General features: G+C 34.2%; 1 long non-coding RNA gene across 4 annotated transcripts; it reads right to left on the reverse strand.

Moving 5' to 3' along the window:
• Window positions 1-2,069: 2,069 nt before the first annotated feature.
• On the reverse strand, window positions 2,070-6,231 carry LOC149958599 (uncharacterized). 4 transcript variants are annotated; one of them, XR_016478314.1, is made up of 3 exons: window positions 6,133-6,231; window positions 4,121-4,236; window positions 2,070-2,296 (listed from the first exon to the last, which is right to left on the reverse strand). It is a non-coding gene; the product is annotated as an uncharacterized LOC149958599 (long non-coding RNA). The 4 variants fall into 4 exon arrangements; XR_016478313.1 differs by lacking the exon at window positions 6,133-6,231 and adding an exon at window positions 5,779-5,797; XR_016478315.1 differs by lacking the exon at window positions 6,133-6,231 and adding an exon at window positions 4,905-4,923.
• Window positions 6,232-22,804: the final 16,573 nt, after the last annotated feature.

The raw sequence follows: 22,804 nt of genomic DNA on the forward strand, positions 1-22,804 counted from the left end.
TTAAAATATAAACCGAGAGCTAGTCTCACAAGAGAATACATACCTACTAGTTGGAATAGTACAAGCAACGACATATTTTGTCTACGGTTTGGCTCGAATTTCCCGCTTCGATTTACTTTCCCATAGTTAGCGAAAGGTTTCATTAAACATCATACCGTACTGTCACACTTTTGGGTCCTATCTCGCTTTTGGTATTAGGCTCTCACTCTTTTTACGCGATAATTGCTTCAACTTTATTTCATGTCCATGAAAATTGATACGTTTATAGCAAAACGAATGTCTTGTGTTTCACACCGCATTTTGAAACCGGAATAAATATATCATTTTAAAAAAAGAAGTTGTTCAACTCTTTTCGATTTTGAATTTCTATCACATATATAGGATGTTTTAAAAATGAGGCCACACCATCCTCGCCACATTTAACTAATACATCTTAGAATAATTTGTTGCCCTGGAAAACGAATGGTAATGGACTAATCTTGTTGATACTAAAAGCTAATTTTGTATTTTTAATGCTTATACACACGAATAAACATTTCTGCAAAACTTTGTTGGTAAAAACGAATCCAGAAGCAAGTTTCTCCTTGTGAATGGATAAATATTGTTACATGTTGGACACGTTTTGAACTAAAGCCGTCGTTTTCTTAAGTATCACTCCGCCGAATCTCGACAAATGTTTATCGAACGTGTGCCCGAAAATGCAACGTTTCGCGAATTAGTCTTTAAACTACCAACAAAGCAGAGGAAAAATAGTGGCTCGTGTAAATTCAGGGTTGCCGCCGTATGTTGAAAACCTGGAAAGGTCAGGCAATTTGAATATGGGTCAAAAGGTCAGGGAATTTAATTTCGGTGGCAAATAGGAAACCTTTGCTGGTTAAATAACGAAATGTTTCGAACAAAATTAGTTACAGGTAATCCTGTAAAAGGTCTTAAGTCTGAACGTCTCTTCTGCAAAAGTGTAAATCGCCAGTGAGGTCAGTATCAGGCTGATTATAAGGAACTGCATGTTGGCTTTTCAACTATCCCGAATGTTTCACCTATTGAAAAGAGCTATTTAATCACATTTATTTGGCATCGTCCTTTTCAAACCAATTTGGTCCATCAACGTCCTTCCCAGAAGCCATTTAAAGCTCTCATAGCCATTCTAGCAAGATTATAAGAGCTAGTGAATAATTTAGTTAAAAATATACTACAGATTTCACCTACCAACAATTCCTGTCATAGTTCGTAATCATTTTTATTCATACTACAGCGACATCTCTAGATTGGGTTCTAAACCACCATTTTGAAAGTCTAATTATTAGTTCAGCAATGAATTTAGAGATCGGCAGTCCTATGGCAAAGCATAGTAAATGCCATTTGTTTTGGAATTTGAGATAGTTAAGTTTTTTTCATTTTGAGTGACGTGACTTCTTATGGTAATGTAAGTGGTAATTTCTGTTATCTCTCTTCGAAGAGTGTTTTCGTAGGGTTGGAATTTTTCCCGTAGGTGTACAGTTCACATTTAAACTTTCAACTAAGTTGAAATTTTCAATATTGGCTATTACAAGGCTTTGCTATGTTGAGCATTTTATTTCTTAGAATAACTCTTTCTTTAATCACTATGCCAATAAGAATGGAAAGACAGAAGTTACTCTCGTAGTGTCAGACTGACGGAACACATTCACATATCTTTCAACTACAGGTTTTACCTAGAAGCATTTAATATTGGTTAATGACAAATTTACTGTTGCATTCTTTTCAAGATGCAATTTGCAAATTATTTTAATTTTAATCTTATTTTGCCAAAATTTATTGTCACTTTCGTGTTGGCTATTATAAATTGTATTATATTATTATCTTTCTAATTGTTGGATTTTGGAGATTTGGCACGAAATCCAATGTCCAAAATGGTGATTGCCAGACACATTGTTTGTATTTAAAAACATTTTATCGAATCTGAATTAAGTTAAATTTCATAGATATCGAATACTTCACATTTTGGATTCAAATTTGATCCTCGGAATTCGTGAAGATGAATTTTCAGTGCACCGAAACAAACTAACTCGAATAATTGAAAAAGACAAGAATTAGTGCTCTAATTTTGCTTTATTTAAATTATATGACAAGTCGTTTTGAAATTAATATTTTGACCATTGCATTCTGGGGTCGTTGAAGAAATCTGCTTCGTGGCCTTCTGTTTTTTTCTTGGCTTCCATGTCCTTCTTGTACTGTTGATCGTCGCATTGGCAGTTGCGGTAGTACACGCTGCAATAACAGTAAGCGCCGCAATAGCCGGGATGCTCCCCAACACAAGCTAGAACAACAGGTAACGAAATATGTTAAAGGGGCTAGAAAGTAGGATTTGAAATTGACCCCGTAGTTATAAAAGGGAATGTGGTTTTTATTTTCGACGCTGCCGATGGCGTGGGTAGTGGCGTGAGTGCGAATGTGACTCCGCTAAACATTGAATTCCCTTCTATAGTGCATGATAGAAAATTTGTTGGGCTGTCGTTATATCGGTAAGAGATCCCTCTATCTTACCATGTCAGTGCCGTACTGCCGTTTTAAATACCCAAAGGGGAATAGGGTTTCAGGCCTCAAACTTTTTACGTGGAAATTTCTTTAACTTTGAGATAATGCAATGAAAATTGATATGTTGATAGCGAAACGAATGTTTGATTTTCTACACAACAATTAACTGTGCAGCCAAGGGCTAATGTTTTACGTGATGCTTGTTTCGTCTTTGACATAAAGCATTGTAAAGCGTTTTTCGTAATAAACACCGCAATTTGAAAACGGAAGAAATATGTAAATTCAAAAAACCAATTTGTCCAACTCTTAACGATTTGGAATTTCTGTGTCTTATATAAGATCTTTTAGCAATTGGCCACACCAACCTCGCCCACTAATAAATCTAAAAACATGATAACAAGCCAAAATATATCTACAACATGTATCCGTAGATCTGTGGTAGATCACTCACCTGTCTTGCAGGAGGACTCGGATTCGAGTCCAGCCCGATACTCTGCTATTTGAAAATTAATTTATGCTACAACCACTGATAAAAAAGGGTTGTTTATGAAAAAGCTTTCCACTAACTCCAAGAAACTACAAACGCAGTGATTACACTTTCCCTTGGGTGTTAGCCTAGCTGATTATTATTATAATGCATACACGTTCGCAGTCCCAGGGGCGTAGGAACCGAGAGGGGCAGGGGGGGGGGCAATGCCCCTCTCTAGAATTTTGCTAGGAGGGGCAACTAATGTTATTGCCCCCTCCAACCTTTGGTCAGTTGAAATCTCCAAAAGGCTCAAATTATCATTTTAAAAGCATTTACAGTTTATAGAACCTCAAATGTGTTTAAATTTCAGTCTTTTCCCGCCAATTTACATAGTAGTAACAAGTACACATGCATTCGGAGAAGCTACACTCCATTAAAAATTAAAAACCATTCTCCAGACCCCTTTTCGTTTATCTTTGCCCCCTCCAACTTCTAGAACGTTCCTACGCCCCTGCGCAGTCCAGACAGACAGACCCACAGACAATCAGTCACGGTGATTGTAATAATTTGTTACCCTGGAAAACGAATGCTTAAGGGCTAATAATATGGTCCTTGCCATCTTGTTGCTACTAGAAGCTCATATTTTTTAATAATGAGGCTTAACCACATGAATAAACATTTCCGCAAAACTTTGTTGGTGAACACGAGTCCCGAAGCGAGATGCTCCGTGAGAAGGGATAAATATTTTTACAACATGTTGGACACGTTTTGAACTAAAGCCGTCGTTTTCTTAACTATTATTCCGTGAAATCTCGACAATTTTTTATCGAACGTGTGCCCGAAAATGCAACGTTTCGCGAATTAAAGTCTTTAAACTATCAACAAAGCAGAGCAAAAATAGTGGCTCGTATAAATACAGGTTATCTTGAAAACCTGGAAAAGTCAGGCAATTTGAATATGGGTCTAAAGGTCAGGGAATTTAATTTCGGTTGCCAATAGGAAACCGTTCCGAGTTAAATAAGGAAATGTTTCGAACAAAATTAGTCTCGGGAAAATCTCCGCAGATGGTCAGGCAACCCTGTAATAGGTATTAAGCCGGACCAATAACTTCGAAAGAATATTAGTCGCCACTCTTACCCCAATGTAGCCTGGGAAACATCTTTTCTGCCAAAGGGGAAATCGCCAGCGAGGTCAGTATCAGGCTGATTATAAGGAACTTCATTCTGGCTTTTCAACTTTCCCGAATGTTTCACCTATTGAAAAGAGCTATTTAATCACATTTATTTGGCATCGTCCTTTTCAAACCAATTTGGTCCATCAACGTCCTTCCCAGAAGCCATTTAAAGCTCTCATAGCCATTCTAGCAAGAGCAGACAGAGCAAGTGGATGATTTGGTTGAAAATATACTACAGATTCCACCTACCGCAAACTCCTGTCATAGCTCGTAATCGTTTTTATTCGTACTATAGCGCTATCTCTACATTAGGTTCTAAACCACCATTTAGAAAGTCTAATTATTAGATCAGCAATGAATCTACAGATCGGCAGTCTTATGGCAAATCATAGTAAACGCCATTTATTTTGGAATTTGAGATAGTTAATGTTTTGTTTTGAGTCACGTGACTTCTAACGGTAATGTAAGTGGAACTTACTTTGAAGATTTATTTCGTGGGGTTGAAATTTTATCAGTAGGTGTACAAATCGCATTTATACTTACAACTAACCCTAAATTTTCAAAATTGGCGTTTACTAGGGTTTGCCATGAGACAGGGGGTCAACGCTATGACGGACAGTGGAATCATGTTTTAGAAGCTTGTGTTAACACTGGAAATTCGTTATTTGCTTAGAAATAACTTCATAAGCAACATAATATTATGCTTCCTTAATAACTAGGTTAATTAGAATGGAAAAAACATTTTACTCTCGTAGTGTTCATTGAACACTTCAACGTATCTATTTATACGGCTTAACGGACACGTATTATTTTTAAGCATTTAATATCGCTTGATGACAAATTTATCGTTGCATTCTTATCCAGGTGCAAACAATTGTTAATTAATTTCATTTTGAATTTTTCGCGAAATTTATAATCTTTTTCGTGTTGGCTAAAGGAGGACTCGTGACGCTGGTTATTTAAAATCAAATTGTTCTTCCTAAATAACCGCTGGTATTTGAGGTTTGGGAATAATTGCTCGTTTTTTTAATGCAGTTTGAAAGAAGACCCATCTGTTTCAATTCAATAATTTGGATCAATTCGAAATAAAGTTTAATTTCTCACGTTGGAATTTCAAATTTGGCCACGGGCCAGGGAAAAGTCCGGGTCTTTGATATTACGCTGTAAATATCCGGGAAAGTTCAGATAATTTTAAGAATTTATAAAAATTTAAGGGATTCAATGTTATCTCGAACCATATTTGATTTAAATTTTTGATTTAATGGAAATTAAGTACTAAAGTAGATTAAAAGGCGATTTCCTCGTCTAAGTTGGCCATTGAGGACCACAAACACAATACGCCCATTTATATGGAACTTTCAAAGGAACAATTAAGCGCGGAAACTTGAACCCCACCATTTCAAACAAATCATGATAGGCAACACTGCTATCATTGTTTGTAGTTTGTTAGTAAACAGCGTTATTAAATTGGCGTGTGGTTACGGCCAAAAACTTAATATTGCCCAGATATTTCTAACATTCAGTAATTATTTCGGTTAAAGAGAAGGAAATATAGAACTCCGTAAAACAGATTCGTATTCAGAGAGCTTTCCGATTGAAGGTTTTGTAACGAAGCGCTTACCCACTATTGAAACCTGAACTCCGAAAAATGGGCTTCGATCGCTTGCTGGTTTTCCTTATTTATGGTTGGTTACCATGGTAACTACGGAGTAAATGTTTTCGGAGTTCCGGCACGAAACGGGCAAACGCTATTGACGAGGCGTGAGGCTGTGATTTCGAATCGAGGGCAATTTATTCTAAAGACTCAACCGTAAATAAAAGATATCTTTCTTAGATCAAATTTGTTAAATTTATAATTAAAACGACGTTTTTGTTTAACAACCGGTATCGGTTAAAATACGGAACTATCATTCAGTTTATCGCCCGCCTGTTTTAGAGATAATCAGTTTATCGTTTCAACGAAAAATAAACTAACTCTCCGGATTAGCTGTGGTCGTCGAAACATCCGATGCCTGCACCATATTTTGGCAGATGGTCAACAAAATCAAAGCAATAGCCACAACTGAAGATTTCATTGTATCTGAAACAATGTTTTGTTCAAGAACGTGACATTGATTTATTTGTTATACACCGCGCAAACATCGTAAGATGGGTTGAAAAGCGTTTAAAAAGCGAACTTACTGCCTTTTGTTGTCGAGAAAACTTCGCTGATCGTTTGTGGCTTGAAAGTGTAAATGTGATGGCTGTCTGCAGACTACAGTTTATAACGATTCGCAAAGTCTCATTAATCTATCTTGCTCGTACAAAACGTTAATTGCATTTAGTCTTCAACGATAATCTTCTTTTCTGAAAGGTATAATTAAGTGACTCCCGTTTTCAAAAGCCATGTGTATTGAAGAGACGTATTCACCACGTGAATTACAATTACAAGAGTTTAATTTATTTGTCGCAGCGTTGAAATGTTACTGATGGCGAGCTCTTGAAATTCTCTATAACGAACTCGTACAACTAAACCAAGGCTTAAGACAGAATAGTACAATAAAAAGCCATTTTCAGTTCGTAATTAGCAGTTACACACAGAAACAATTTCCTTGAGAGGTTTCGTCTCCTGGCAAATTGGGGGGAACCCTCCAATTGGTAGCTTTCCCATGACGCCATCAAGGCCACGTTTTTTGTTTCGATGTGCGATTACTACGGCTAGAGCTTGCCCGACTTGCTTCGGGCGTAAAATGACATGTGTTTTTAGATTCCACGCCACGAAAGCGAATTATAATATTATTGGATCATTTAATGTTTCCACAAAACGATCTCTCTTACGCCTGATAAAACGTTGATTGACAGCAGCTTTCCCGCTTAAGTGTTAGAAGATCGCCGAATCACCCTGTACAAAGCGTTTATAAATTTACTTTTCATCGGTAAAAATCGTTAATTTTCAGTTTAAAGCGACGCTTTAGTCTTTGGTCAATTTGTGGTTTGTTTCAAACTGGCCGAAATCGTCGTCATTTCAATTGATTTTTTTGTTTTCTTTTTTTTTGAAGTTTTCTATTAATTCGCAAATAGAAGTAAATTTTAAATATTCGAAATTTTACCTTAAACCTATGAATTTTCAATTTCTAAGTACTTGAAACCTTTATTTCCCCGTAATTTTAATGTAAGTTATCCTATATTTTCGTTAAAGTTATCCTCTATTTTCATGTAATATTATAGAATTTATCCATATATATGGACTTTCAGATTTGACCTTGAGGGGACAGAAAAACCGGAATCTACTGCGCATGACAAAACTAACGCATGCTGCCTTCACTTTTTCTATCTTGGCTCTTATCCCCCCAAAATTGGCGCAAAATATGAGTATTTCGAGAAAAATTCCCTTTTCCCCTCCCGACAATTTAACGACGAAAATTCCCGCAAAAAGGGAAATTTCCCGCACATTGGCAACACTAATCAAAAGATATAATTGCAACAATTGAAGCGCGAGAAATCACACAAATGTAGGAAATTGGTCATAACTGACCTTCGCCGATTGAAACGTCCACTCGAGGGTGTAGACTCTTCAGAAATCAGATGAACACCTCCGTGGGTAATAATGGTAATTCACTTAAACAAATCGTTGAAAATTAAAAGAAAATTGAGAAAAATCTATAGAAATCACGAGCATATTTTGTAAAATCGCTGAAACTTTCCCAAAAATCAGTAATCAGCCGCGGAGGATTTCACCCTCAACTTACACAACAGTTCTGTTAGGTTATTTCGTAAGCTGTGAACGATTTCTGCAAAATTGTAACAAACCACAAACTGACAAAAGACTAAATCATCGTTTTAAATGAAAGTGCTTAGGAGTGTGATAATGAGATTGATAATGAGAGTGCTAATGAGAGTGCTACTGAGGGTGCTACTGAGAGTACTTATGAGAGTTCGCGTACTCTTGAAAGTCTGCACGTTTAACAGTGTTGAGTACGCGTAATCGATGAACAGTCTCTCTGACCGTTGCGTGCCCTTCGGAAAAGAATGGTTACAGGGCTGCCACGGAACCTGGAAAACCTGGAATTCCTGGAAAAATCATGGAATTTGAAAATGGGTTTAAAAATCAGGGACAAGTCAGATATTTTAATTTCTGTTGCAAACTTTTACTAAAATATAGGCTAAACAATACAAAATTTTGGGAAAATATAAGTCAGGAAAATGTTTGGGAAAACCTGCAAAAGTCAGGTATTTGAAAGTGAAAAGACTGTGGCAACCCTAAGTGAAGTTAGCAATTACATGGTGAGTTACACTAGGTAAGTGTTAGTGACATAATAAGATAAAACCTTAGATTTAATTGAGGTGATCTGGAGACATTGAATGGAAATTGGATTGTGAGCCTTGTAAAATGCTTCATGTACCTTTGCAGGCACCACGCGGCTTCCATTGGTTGAAAATGTAAAAAATACACCGTGTAGATACATTTAGCTATTAATAAACCATATTGAACGGATGAATTAGTATTAATAAGTCAATTTTCGACAACCCTTCAGCTTCATGCTCATGTTCAACCGTTAGTTGTTTAGCTAAAGGTTGCACGATCAATTTGGCCACGATAAACTACGTCCGCGCTAACAAACCACGTTGGCAGGGCGTGTAGACGTCACTTGGTCGTAAACAGGCGATGCTCTTACTATTTCTCCGTACACGATTTATTCATCATTCATTCGTGAAATACCAAACTTGGTAGTTATTTTCGTCATATTTGATTATTATAATTATTCCATCATCAACTTTGATTTTATTTTTTTAAGAGACCATGCACTGGGATATTATTTGCTGTCGGTCCGGCACAACTGCAATGCGCCGGTAAAGACGGAACATTCGCCATACAAATACAACCTACGTCACATTTTGGTTCGTCGCCGCATTTCACTACATCAATGGTGTTTTGTCATTAGTATAAATTCAAATTACGGTTGAAAGATAACCGATATCTTGATGGGAATTAATGAATCGCTATAAAAGGAACGATTCAGAGCCAAAACCGAACCCCGCCATTTAAAATAGGGTATAAAAAACCCGTTTTTTTTTTAAATACCCACCCCATTGGGTTTTTTCAGGTTTTATTGGGTATTTATGGGTTTTATTGGGTTTTTTATTTTAAAAATATTTTATATATTATGTTTCTTAAATATATTATGTTAATAATAAATAAATCAGCCAGGCTAATACCCAAGGCACCACCCTAGGCCTAAGTCATCGAGCGACTTTTAAAGCCTTTTAATATATTTATTTAAACATATTAAGTTTATTAAATATATTATGTTTCTCAAATATATTATGTTTCTTAAATATAATATGTTTATTAAATATATTACGTTTTTTAAATTTATTATGTTTATTAAATAAAATAACTTATTAAATATATTATGTTTATTAAATAAAATAACTTATTAAATATATTATGTTTATTAAATATATTATGTTTATTAAATAAATTAACTTATTATATATATTATGTTTATTAAATATATTATGTTTATTAAATATATTATGTTTATTAAATATACTATGTTTATTAAATAAAATAACTTATTATGTATATTATGTTTATTAAATATATTATGTTTATTAAATATATTATGTTTATTAAATATGTTATGTTTATTAAATATATTATGTTTATTAAATATATTATGTTTATTAAATATATTATGTTTATTAAATATATTATGTTTATTAAATATATTATGTTTATTAAATATAATATGTTTATTAAATATATTATGTTTATTAAATATATTATGTTTATTAAATATATTATGTTTATTAAATATATTATGTTTATTTAATATATTATGTTTATTAAATATATTGTTTCTTGAAAATATATTATATTTTCAAGAAACAATTTAATTTTACAATTTTACATATGAAAAGGCAATGAAACTTGTGAAAGTCTACAGATAATTCCGCGCTAAACCAAAACACTGGTAATAGACTAATGGTCTAATAGAGTAGTAGCACTCTGTAGCTTTGGCCACGACCGCCATTTTGGTCGCAAATTTTTTATCTATAGGAAAGAGCATGAGTGACGTACTAGGACACTGACTCTTAACCGAACCATTAATGCTACGCGGATATAAGCCGACTCTAAGTCGACCTTATCGAAGTCGCCGAACCGATTAGGTGCCGACTTTAAATAGTAGGAATGTTTTAAAGTCGGTGTGTTGTCGATTACTCTTAATCGAATGTGCGACCAAGCACCGACTCTTAACCGACCCCTCGCTCTAAGTTGAGCACATCGAAGTCGCCGAACCGATTAGACGCCGACTTTAAATCGACTCCAAATTACAGACACTTTTTTTGTACGCACGCTTAGTAGGAATGTTTTAAAGTCGGTGTGTTGTCGATTACTCTTAATCGAATGTGCGACCAAGCACCGACTCTTAACCGACCCCTCGCTCTAAGTTGAGCACATCGAAGTCGCCGAACCGATTAGACGCCGACTTTAAATCGACTCCAAATTACAGACACTTTTTTTGTACGCACGCTTAGTAGGAATATTTTAAAGTCGGTGTGGCGTCGATTACTCTTAATCGAATGTGCGACCAAGCACCGACTCTTAACCGACCCCTCGCTCTAAGTTGAGCACATCGAAGTCGCCGAACCGATTAGACGCCGACTTTAAATCGACTCCAAATTACAGACACTTTTTTTGTACGCACGCTTAGTAGGAATGTTTTAAAGTCGGTGTGGCGTCGATTACTCTTAATCGAATGTGCGACCAAGCACCGACTCTTAACCGACCCCTCGCTCTAAGTTGAGCACATCGAAGTCGCCGAACCGATTAGACGCCGACTTTAAATCGACTCCAAATTACAGACACTTTTTTTGTACGCACGCTTAGTAGGAATGTTTTAAAGTCGGTGTGTTGTCGATTACTCTTAATCGAATGTATGACCAAGCACTGACTCTTAACTGACCCCTCGCTCTAAGTCGAGCTCATCGAAGTCGCCGAACCGATTAGGTGCCGACTTTAAATCGACTCCAAACTACAGACACTTTTTTTGTACGCACGCTTAGTAGGAACGTTTTAAAGTCGGTGTGGCGTCGATTACTCTTAATCAAATGTGCGACCAAGCACCGACTCTTAAACGACCCCTCGCTCTAAGTCTGGCTCATCGAAGTTAAATAAACGTTTAAAAACCGTTCCGCAAATGACGTATATTTTACGTTACTCTAATAAACGTTTTAGTTTTTAGAAACATTTATCAACCGTTTTTAACACGTTCCTTAGCCGGACATGATAAACGAGTCGATAACGTTTAATCATCAACTATTTATCAATGGTTTATCAACGATAACTAAAATGGTTTTAAAATCGTTAATACACATTTATTTACGTTATTTAAATAAACGTTTATAATTGGTTAGAATTGAGTTTATAGGAACGTTTTATCAACCGTTTTTTAGCATGTACCTTAGCCGGACATGATCAAAGAGTCAATAACGTTTAATTATCAACTATTCATCAATCGTTTTTCAACGGGTTATCAACGAAATTTTGCTTCCTGGGAGTACGCGTAAACGATAATCAGTCTCTCTGACCGTTGATCACCCCTCGGAAAAGAATGATTACAGGGCTGCCACGAAACCTGGAAAACGTGGGATTCCTGGAAAAATCAGGGAATTTGAAAATGGGTCTAAAAATCAGAGAAATTTCAGATAATTTAATTTATGTTGCAAGCCTTTACTAAAATATAGGCTAAAAAACAAAATTTTGGCACAAAACAAGTCACGGTGTTGAAAATTATCGCACATTAAACAGTACAATAAGTTTTATTTGTATTATTGATTTTAAAAATGTAACGCTGTCAAAATTTATTATGTAAAAAGAGCAAAAACTGTTGGTATAGGAAAAATATATAATCTTAACACATGTATATTTATATCAAATAGTATTCGCGTATATATGTATAACAGAATATAGACCTATAACCAATGTAATATATTGAAGGAAATTAACGGCGTCTTTTAAATCGCGCACTCTTTCGAGCGTTAATAAAAAGAAAGCCCAACGATGTTTACTACCGGCCATTCTTATTTAAGGGGTCAGCGCGATTTCCTATGGCTAAAATTAATACAGCCAAGCGCAGGAGAATCAATAGTCGGGTCGCTAAAAATTTTAAGACTTTATTTTAAGCGATTTTCATGCCCAAGATTCAGTATTGTGGATGCCTAGCGGGATTATTCTTACTGTCAACAATTATTGTCTCTCAGTACTACAATTAATTTTAATGTTTCAGCGTTGGTGTACAGTACAGAGATATCCATACGCATTTGTTGCTACTGTCAACTTCAGCGAGAAACGTATTAGAATCCCGTCATTTAACGAAAGTTAGTCGACTGTAGATAAGAAACTTCGTACTGTAATGAGTTAGTGTACCATTTTTGACATGGAAGACCAACTGATCAGCTTGTATCCAGTTTCCCGGAAAAATGCGAAAATCAAATTTTGTCCGTCGAGTTAACGTTGTTTTTCGCCATTTACTCAAGAAATAATAAACCATTTCTTATGGGAACTTTATTTGAATCTCATTATTTATACGTAATTAAGTATTTTTTAACTAAAAATTATCATTATCGTAATTAATTAAATTGCAGTTTAATAGTAATTAACATTTAACCTGTTAAGCCTTTGCTTCGTAGGGAAAATTAGCCCGTAGAACCCGATCATATATTCTAGGTAAAAAATAACGTATTTAGATAATTTAGTAGTACCAGAAACAATTTTGTGGAAAGTGAAATTTAGCTTAAAGTTAATTTTGTTTTATCTCTTCCATAAGTTTTTTTACCTAGCTGATTTTTTACAGAGTTAAAAAAATGAATCATTGAATTTTAATTTAGGTGTATCCATCTAGCATTGTGTAAATAATTTTGGGAATTTTAATTACAGTAATGAAGTATGGTAAATATTTGAATAATTTTTCATAACAATAAACGTTCTGGGCATTCAAACTTAATCCTCTATGACTCCATGTAAAGGCGTCTTAATTATTCAAAAGCTTAACGAGTAAGTAGACTGAAATTATTGTTATTTGAGGATCAGTTATCATCAGTAGTATACGAGCTATACCGTTGTAAGGTAGTACAGCCAGAACAGGGCTAATGAGACCCACCATTCAAGTATTGTTGATAAATGTTTGCCTTTTTGGCTATAAATTACACTTTGCGTCGGTGAATTTAAATTACACATGGTTGGTTTTTAATTTGAAAGCTCGGCAGAGTTGGAAAAGTAAACGATTCAAAGCTCTTCACAAATCATGCTATGCTACCCATAAACACTATCTCATCAAAAGTCTGTTTTTGATTGAAAGTTTTACCAAAATTAGCATATTTCACTTGCTTACTAGAACCAGTTATACACAGGTCTATTATCTTGTTATCTAAGTCTTAATGGGAAATTAAAACTCCATTTGACATAACCAATTATCATCATTATTTCAAAATGTTAAGTAAAATAATATTCAATGTATTAAATTACATTCAATAATATTAAAATGTCTGTTAAAAATATTTAAAATTAAACCTATTTATTTTCTAACTTATGGCTTTTATTTTAAATTATTAATTTTAGGAAAAATATGCCCTGTGCGGCAGACCAAAGGGACAGCTATTAAATAAAATAAATGCTTTTATCAAAGCAGTTGGAAGGTTGATTTAAGGGGTAGTTGGGAACAATGAAGGCACAGATATTGGAAATGTTTTGGAATTAAAGAGTTATTTTTGGAATTATTTTAAAAAGCAAAATATATTTCTAAAATAATTTCCATAAATGTTTCCTCACCTTTTATATATTTTAAAACCCTTTCCTTAAATTTGAGCCTTGAAACTGTAACAGTAAACTGATAAAATAGTAAATTGTAAAGGATTACGTGTAAAATTACAGCATTTAAATTGCTGAAACTCATTATAGAAACTAAACAAGTAAATAAGTCATCAATAAAAGAGATTTGCATGCAATTTAATCAAGAAAGTTATTAAAGTTAACAGAATAGGTGCAGTTATAGCCTCTATTTTCACAATAATAGAAGCCTAGAGTTAAATCTAGGCGGCTATGTCACAATCAACAGATGATATTCTCTACCTATAAAGAGAGCCTGGAAGTGCAAGGAGTGCCATGTGTCTTGTCCTTTAGCTTAGAAAAGATAAGTCATGAATTTTCTTTTATTAAAAAGGCTTTCAAGAGACCCTCTAGTCAATTTAAAATACGTAATTCAGTTGCCGTACATTGTGAACCCAAAGCTACGACTGAATGACTTATTTCAATTCGACTAGGTCTTTCTTGAAAGTCCCTTTAACAATTCAAACAGGCTACTGCAGTGTAACTGCACACATTTCATCAGGTCTTTCTAGAAATAAATGTGGTCATTTTTATGTAACTCTAATGTCACTCTTTTTTACTACCAGCGGGTACTTGACTTGTGAGGATCTTCAGTTTTTCATGATGCATGCCAAATTTAAATACTGATGTATAATTCTATTTGAAACAGAAGTTTAAAATAATAAGGGCAGACTTAGATAGATAGACCTTATGTTAGTACATGTCTGTTTTATAAATTCATTACGAGAATTCGCTTACATAGAAAGTTGCAAACTCCTTTAACCGTTTAATTTCTTATGTATTTATACAAAATTTTAATTTAACATATAAAACAGCATATTAATTAAGGTTATAATATTTTGCGAGTAGTAGTTTGAAATACAAAACTGTAGAATCCAGTTACGACAGCATAGCAGACGTCTATACAGGGCTTCCACATTTGATGTCTAAAATTATCCTCTTGCGATAATTTCTTTAAATGAAAAATCCCGATTTTCGCGTTTTTGGCCTAGAAATTCCCATTTCTTTATATAGATATTCAGATTAATTCTGAAAATGAATCCAACTTTAAGGTTTTATTTATTACAAAATTACTTACATTTGAATAGTTTTGCAAAAACATATCCTCAAAAGTTGCTTTGGATATTTAGATCGTGACTTTCATTAATTTTATAATCACCCTTTTTCTGTTTTCCCCGCATATGGAAGCACTGCATCTATTGCATTGAAAATCAATGCCAGAAATAAGCGTTTCAAAAATATGGTGCCTTATTAAGCAAAATAACTCAGCTCGTAGTACGTCTTTTTCTTTCGAATTTTTTATCCCACAGCCCTATTTTATATCCATGGCGGCCGATTTTAAAATTCATTTTAAATATTTCCATTTGAATATACATAATTCTGAACTAAACCCGCGTACTCTTTAACAATTTAAAATTTTATCAGTTTACTGTTACAGTTTCAAGGCTCAAATTTAAGGAAAGGTTTTTAAAATATATAAAAGGTGAGGAAAAATTTATGGAAATTATTTTAGAAATATAATTTGCTTTTTAAAATAATTCCAAAAAATAACTCTTTAATTCCAAAACATTTCCAATATCTGTGCCTTCATTGTTCCCAACTACCCCTTAAATCAACCTTCCAGCTGCTTTGATAAAAGCATTTTTTGTTATTTAATATAATTAGAGTTTGGAAGTTCCCAAAAAGTGGAGCTCCGTTTGCAATAACCAAAAAGTGTTTTTAAATACCTGTTTGTTCTCAACAGATGCGTTTTTAGTTAATATAGTCATAATAGTACAGGGAATTCAAATGATTTTCCAGTTGGTCATTTGAATTAAAGTCGGAACAGCTCTCCCGAAATTCACGTAGCGTCTTATACGATTCCGACATCTTATAATAACAGACGAAGACGCAACACAGGGAAACTTTCCGGAAATAATCTGAGGAAACCTAGAAAAGTCAGGGAATTTGAAAGTGAAAAACTGTGGCAACCCTGGGTGAAGTTAGCAATTAAATGGAGAGTTACACTAGGTGAGTGTTTGTGACATAATAACATAAATCCTTAGTTGTTATAGAGGTGATCTTGAGACATTGAAATTACATAACAATTATAAGGAAAATATATAATAAATTACATGGGAATTACAATTTGTATTACAGGAAAATGTGGGATAAGTTCCTTTAAAATTACAGGAAAATATAGGATAAATAAGATTAAAATTACAGGAAAATAAAAAATTAAGTTTAGTGAAATAACAGGAAAATGTGGGATAAATTCCATTAGAATTACAGGAAAATAAGGGATCAATTCCATTTGAATTACAAGAAAATATAGGACAAAATCCACTAAACTTACAGGAAAATATAAAATAAATTTTAATGAAATTACAGGAAAATGTAGGATAAATTCCTATAAAAAAACATGAAAATGTGGGATAAATTCCCTTAAAATTACAGGAAAATATGGGATAAATTCTATTAAAAATAAAGGAAAATGTTGGATAAATTCTATTAAAATTTTGGATATTTTCCATTGAAATTACAGGAAAATATAGGTTTCAAGTACTTAGAAATTGAAAATCCATAGTTTTAAGGTGGAATTTCAAATATTTCAAACTTTGTAGAATTTGATATCAAAAGATATAATTGCAACAGTTGAAGACCGATAAATTACACAAATATAGAAAGTTGATCATAACTGACCTTTGAGGATGAAACGTCCACTCGAGGGTGTAGTCACTTCAGTAGTCAGATGTCGAAGCTGTGGGTAATAACGGTAATTCACTTGAGAAAATCATTGAAATTTAAAAGAAAATTGAGAAAAACCAATAAAAATCACGACAATATTTAGAAAAATCGCTCTAAGTTTTCCAAAAACGACGATTTCGGCCAAATTGTAACAAACCACAAATTGACCAAACACTAAAGCGTCCTTTTAAACTGAAAATAATCGATTTTTACCGACGCAAAATAAAATTTTACACGCTTTGTACAGGGTGATTCGGCGATATTCTAACACATAAGCGGGAAAACTGCTGTCAATCAACGCTTTATCAGGCAGGGCACTACCCAGGTAGCACGAGCACGTGTATATAAGGATGATATTTAGTATTCATCGTTTATATTCCGTGTTGAGTAAAATATATACGTCGTTTCAACGTGTTAAGTTAGTATATAAGACACTTATTCAGTCATGTGTTTCACTACGTGTTTCCTACGTATAGATATGGTGAATATATCACTAGATTGGCAGACAGGTAGTTTTTTCGTATATAAATAGTAGATAATTAACTAGGTTGGAAAAGTGTTAAGTTTTACGTTGTGCTTACGTATAGATATATGCCTAATTTACATGTGCTCCTGATATACCGGATATATTTGCAAAATATATCAGTAAATTGGTAATTGAGGTTTCAAAAAGTGGACAAAAAACCAGTGGCGTAGACCAGCGGTTCCCAATTTCTTTTTGCTATGGAACCCTAAATTATGCAGCTAATACTGGCGGAACCCCAACTAATTTTTTTTACTTATCTTAGAAGACTATTGCCACGACCAAAGATGACCGCGCTGCGAATTCTCGGAACCCCTGTGACCCTTCCACGGAACCCCAGGGTTCCGCGGAACACCTTTTGGGAACCGCTGGCGTAGACAACTGAATGGTTCCTTTTAAAAACACTCCCTTGGGCGTATCTTTGACTACGCAAAATTTGTATCACCATCCTTACCCCCTCTTCACTTTCACCAGATATTTTTAAGTGTTAAATTATGCGTACTTACCGATTATACAATGCGCTTATTAAGTTTAAATTACATTAAATCATACGATATTAAGCTGGTATTTGATGTGTAGTAAGGAGTTATTTTTCGTGTATTTAGCGGTTAAATTTCCTCGCATTAAGAGATTATTTCGAGTACATTAATTTGTTGTTCTTCATGTGTCAAACGCTTCTTTTTCGTGCATTAATTGGTTATTTTTCACGTAGTTGGGGATATTTGCCGTGCATTATTAAGTTAGTGTAGTGCATTAATTCATTATTTTGCGAGAACTTTTTAGTTATTTTGCGTGAACTTATTGGTTATTTTTATTTGGAATTAGGCGATATTTTCCGTGTATTTATGGGTTATTTGGCGTAAATTATGTTGTTAGTTTTCGTGTATTAAGCGGATATTTGGCATACAATAAGAGGTTATTTTTCGAGTAATAAGCACTTATTTTGCGTGCACGAAGAGATTATTTCGAATACATTAATCTATTATTTTGCATATATTAAGCTTTTTTTTTCGTGTATAAAGCGGTTTTTTTATTTATGACGAAGGATTGTTTGACTTTAAACGCTGAAGAGGTCTCCATTTCAAGATTTCAAAAGCGATTTATAAATATATTTTTGAAAACTTCTTTTCTGAGGTCTATTCATTAAATTAATGAAATTAACTATAAGTATATCTTTAATTTTAATATACAATTTCGTGGCGTATGTCCTTCACATACATTTTGTAAGATAATTGGGCAGAATTATAGAGAATGCAGATCTATTGAAGAAATACTGCATTGAAGAGGTGGTAGTTGTTTCGTAATCATATGTTTTGATATTCACTAAACTATCTTTAACCGTCTTATGCATTCTAGTCCTAAAGAGAAGGAAAGTTAAGATGTGCACTATTAAAAAAATTATTTATCAATATAACACAATTAATAAATGTATTGTATCCCAAAAACTTTAGTCTATCTAGTATTATACGAAAACTCATCGTGTAATGTGTACCTATTCATCACATATTAACAAACAATTAATGCACGCAAAATAACCTAAAAATACACGCAAAATAGCCAACTATTGCACAAAAACCAATTAATGTATGCACGCAAAATATCCAATGACTGCACAAAAAATAACCAATTAATGTACCCAAATCAAACAATTTATGTACACAAAATAACCAATTAATGTACCCAAATCAAACAATTTATGTACACAAAATAACCAATTAATGTACCCAAATCAAACAATTTATGTATACAGAATAACCAACTAATGTACCCAAATCAAACAATTTATGTACACAAAATAACCAATTAATGCAACCAAAATAGGCAGAAAATGCACAGAAACTAACTTATTATTGCACACAAAATAACCAATTAATGTACATAAAATAAACAATTAATGCACGCAAAATAACCAATTAATGTACATAAAATAAACAATTAATGCCCGCAAAATAACCGATTGATGAACGAAAAAAAACCGATTGACACACAAAAAATTTCGCGAAATAATACCTGAATTCACTGAAACTAACCGCTAAATTCACAAAAAAACTCCTTAATACACGCAAAATCGCTGATTAATACGTTATAATTTATATAAAAAACACGGTTATTGTTTTCAAACCTAATGCTATTTGAACTTAATAGGCGCTTTTTTAATCTAAATGTACGCGTAATTTAACACTTAAAAACTACGTGGTGAAACACGTGCTAACTGGTGACATGATCATCGTTTACCAAACGAGTTTCGTATACGTTTTAGAAACCTCGATAAAACACGTAATATGTACGTGATTGTGCTACCTGGGTAGAAGCTCCACTCTGTAAGAGAGATCATTTTGTGGAAACATTATATTATCCAATAATATTATAATTCGCTTTCGTGGAGAGGAATCTAAAAAACACATGTCATTTTACGCCCGGAACAAGTCGGGCAAGCTCTAGCCGTAGTAATCGCACATCGAAACAAAAAAGTGGGCTTGATGACGTCATGGAAAAGCTACCAATTGGAGGGTTCCCCCAAATTTGCCAGGAGACGAAACCTCTCAAGGAAATTGTTTCTGTGTGTAACTGCTAATTACGAACTGAAAATGGCTTTTTATTGTACTATTCGGTCTTAAGACTTGGTTTAGTTGTACGAGATCGTTATAGAGAGTTTCAATAGCTTCGCCATCAGTAACATTTCGACGCTGCGACAAATAAATTAAATTATTGTAATTGTAATTCACGTGGTGAATACGTCTCTTCAATACACATGGCTTTTGAAAACGCGAGTCACTGAATTATACCTTTCAGAAAAGAAGATAATGCAATTAACGTTAAGTACGAACAAGATCGATTGGTGACACTTTGCGAATCTTTATAAACTGTATTCTGCAGACATCATCACATTTACACTCTCAAGCCACAAACGATCAGCGAAGTTTTCTCGACAACAAAAGGCAGTAAGTTCATTTTTTAAACATTTTCCAACCCATGTTACGAGGGTTATCGCGATGTATTACAAATATATCAATATCATTTTCTTGAACAAACCATTGTTTCAGATACAATGAAATCTTCAGTTGTGGCTATTGCTTTGATTTTTTTACCATCTGCCACATTATGGTGCAGGCATCAGATGATTCGGATAGTAAGTATATTTTACATTTGGTCAATATTTTTGGTTGAAAGGATAAACCGATTATCTCTAAAATTGGCGGGCGATAAACTAACCGATAGCGACAGTTTAGTATTTCAACCGATAGCTATAGTTCAGTATTTCAACCGATAGCGATAGTTCAGTAAGTGCGTTTCAATTCTAATGGTAATTAAGTAAGTTCGGAAACGTTGTGTCCTAACGCAGATGCATTATCCATCACCCTCGAAAATTTGGATGTATTTTAAACTTTATATTATTAAATTTTAAATATTACAATCACCTCATGAGTCTTCCGTAATAAACAAATATTTTATTATATTCTACCAAGAATGTATTTATTTAAACTCGTTGAGAATGAATATGTCGAGACTTTCGACGCACACGTAGAGGCCCTAACTCCGTCACGCTAAAGGGGGGGACGTAATTTTTAAGAACCAATGATATTGCAGTCTTATTTGATTTTATTTAAGCGGAAGAGCTTACCGGGGGCCCCAACGGGTGGAATTGGAGAAACGCTAAAAATAATCTCGACATATTCATTCTCCCTGAGTATAAATAAATAGATTCTTGATTCTACCATGACCAAAATCAGTACTTATAACAAAAACGTGGTTTTATTTATAAATTAAACAAATTTTATCAAAGAAATATATTAAAATTTTACGATTGGGTGTTCAGTAACCAAAGATATTATTACCCTCGATTCGAAATCACAGCCTCGCGCTTTGTCTATAGCGTTTGCCCACTTCGTGCCAAACTCCGAAAACATTTACCCCGTAGTTACCATGGTAACCAACTATTGATAAGGAAAAACAGCAACCGATCGGAGCCGATTTTTCGGAAGTCTTGTACCGGAAGTGGTTCTTCGCTTCGTTACAAAACCTTCAATCGGAAAATTCTCTGAAAACGAATCAAGGTTACGGAGTTCTATAAAACCTTCGCTTTAACCGAAATAATTACTTCAAGGCAATATTACAAGCAAATAATACAATACTGTTTACTAACAAACAACAAACAATGAAAGCAGTATTGCGTATTGTGTTTGGTTTTAAATGGCGGGGTTCAGGATTTGGCTCTAAACGTTCGTTTAATAGCGGTTCATTAATTCCCATCAAGATATCGATTATCTTTCAACCGTAATTTGAATTTATACTAATGACAAAACACCATTGATGTAGTGAAATGCGGCGACGAACCAAAATGTGACGAAGGTTGTATTTGTATGGCGAATGTTCCGTCTTTACCGGCGCATTGCAGTTGTGCCGGACCGACAGCACATAATCTCCAAGTGCATGAGCTCTTAAAAAAATAAAATCAAAGTTGATGATGGAATAATTATAATAATAAAATATGACGAAAAAAACTACCAAGTTTGGTAATGATGAATAAATCGTGTACGGAGAACTAGTAAGAGCATAGCCTGTTTACGACAAAGTGACGTCTACACGCCCTGCCAACGTGGTTTGTTAGCGCGGACGTAGTTTATCGTGGCCAAATTGATCGTGCAACCTTTAGCTAAACAACTAACGGTTGAACATGAGCATGAAGCTGAAGGGTTGTCAAAAATTGATTTAATATTAATAATTCATCCGTTCAATATGGTCTATTAATAGCTAAATGTATCTACACGGTATAATTTTTACATTTTAAACCAATGGAATCTGCGTGGTGCTTGCGAAGGTACATGAAGCATTTCACAAGGCTCAAAATCCAATTTCCATTCAATGTCTCAAGATCACCTCTATTAAATCTAAGGTTTTATCTTATTATGTCACTAACACTTACCTAGTGTAACTCTACTTGTAATTGCTAACTTCACTTAGGGTTGCCACAGTTTTTTCACTTGCAAATTCCCTGACTTTTCCAGGTTCTCTCAGATTATCAACGGAAAGTTTCCCTGACTCATTTCGTACCAAATTGTTTGATTTTTTAGCCAATATTTTAGTAAAGGTTTGCAACAGAAATTAAATTATCTGACATTTCCCTGATTTTTATACCCATTTTCAAAGTCTATGATTTTTCCAGGAATCCCAAGTTTTCCAGGTTCCGTGGCAGCCCTGTAACCATTCTTTTCCGAGGGGCACGCAACGGTCAGAGAGACTGTTCATCGATTACGCGTACTCAACACTGTTAAAGGTGCAGACTTTCAAGAGTACGCTAATTCTCATAAGTTCTCTTATTAGCACCCTCAGTAGCACCCTCAGTAGCACTCTCATTAGCACTCTCATTACCACTTTCATTTAAAACGACGATTTAGTCTTTGGTCAGTTTTTGGTTTGTTACAATTTTGCAGAAATAGTCCGCAGCTTACGAAATAACCTGACAGAACTGTAGTGTAAGTTGAGGGTGAAATTATTCTTAAAAATCCTCCGCGATTTTACAAAATA

This window comes from Leiobunum rupestre, chromosome 2, assembly GCF_980474605.1.
Source record: "Leiobunum rupestre chromosome 2, qqLeiRupe1.1.hap1, whole genome shotgun sequence".
Taxonomy (NCBI): Eukaryota; Metazoa; Arthropoda; class Arachnida; order Opiliones; family Sclerosomatidae; genus Leiobunum; species Leiobunum rupestre.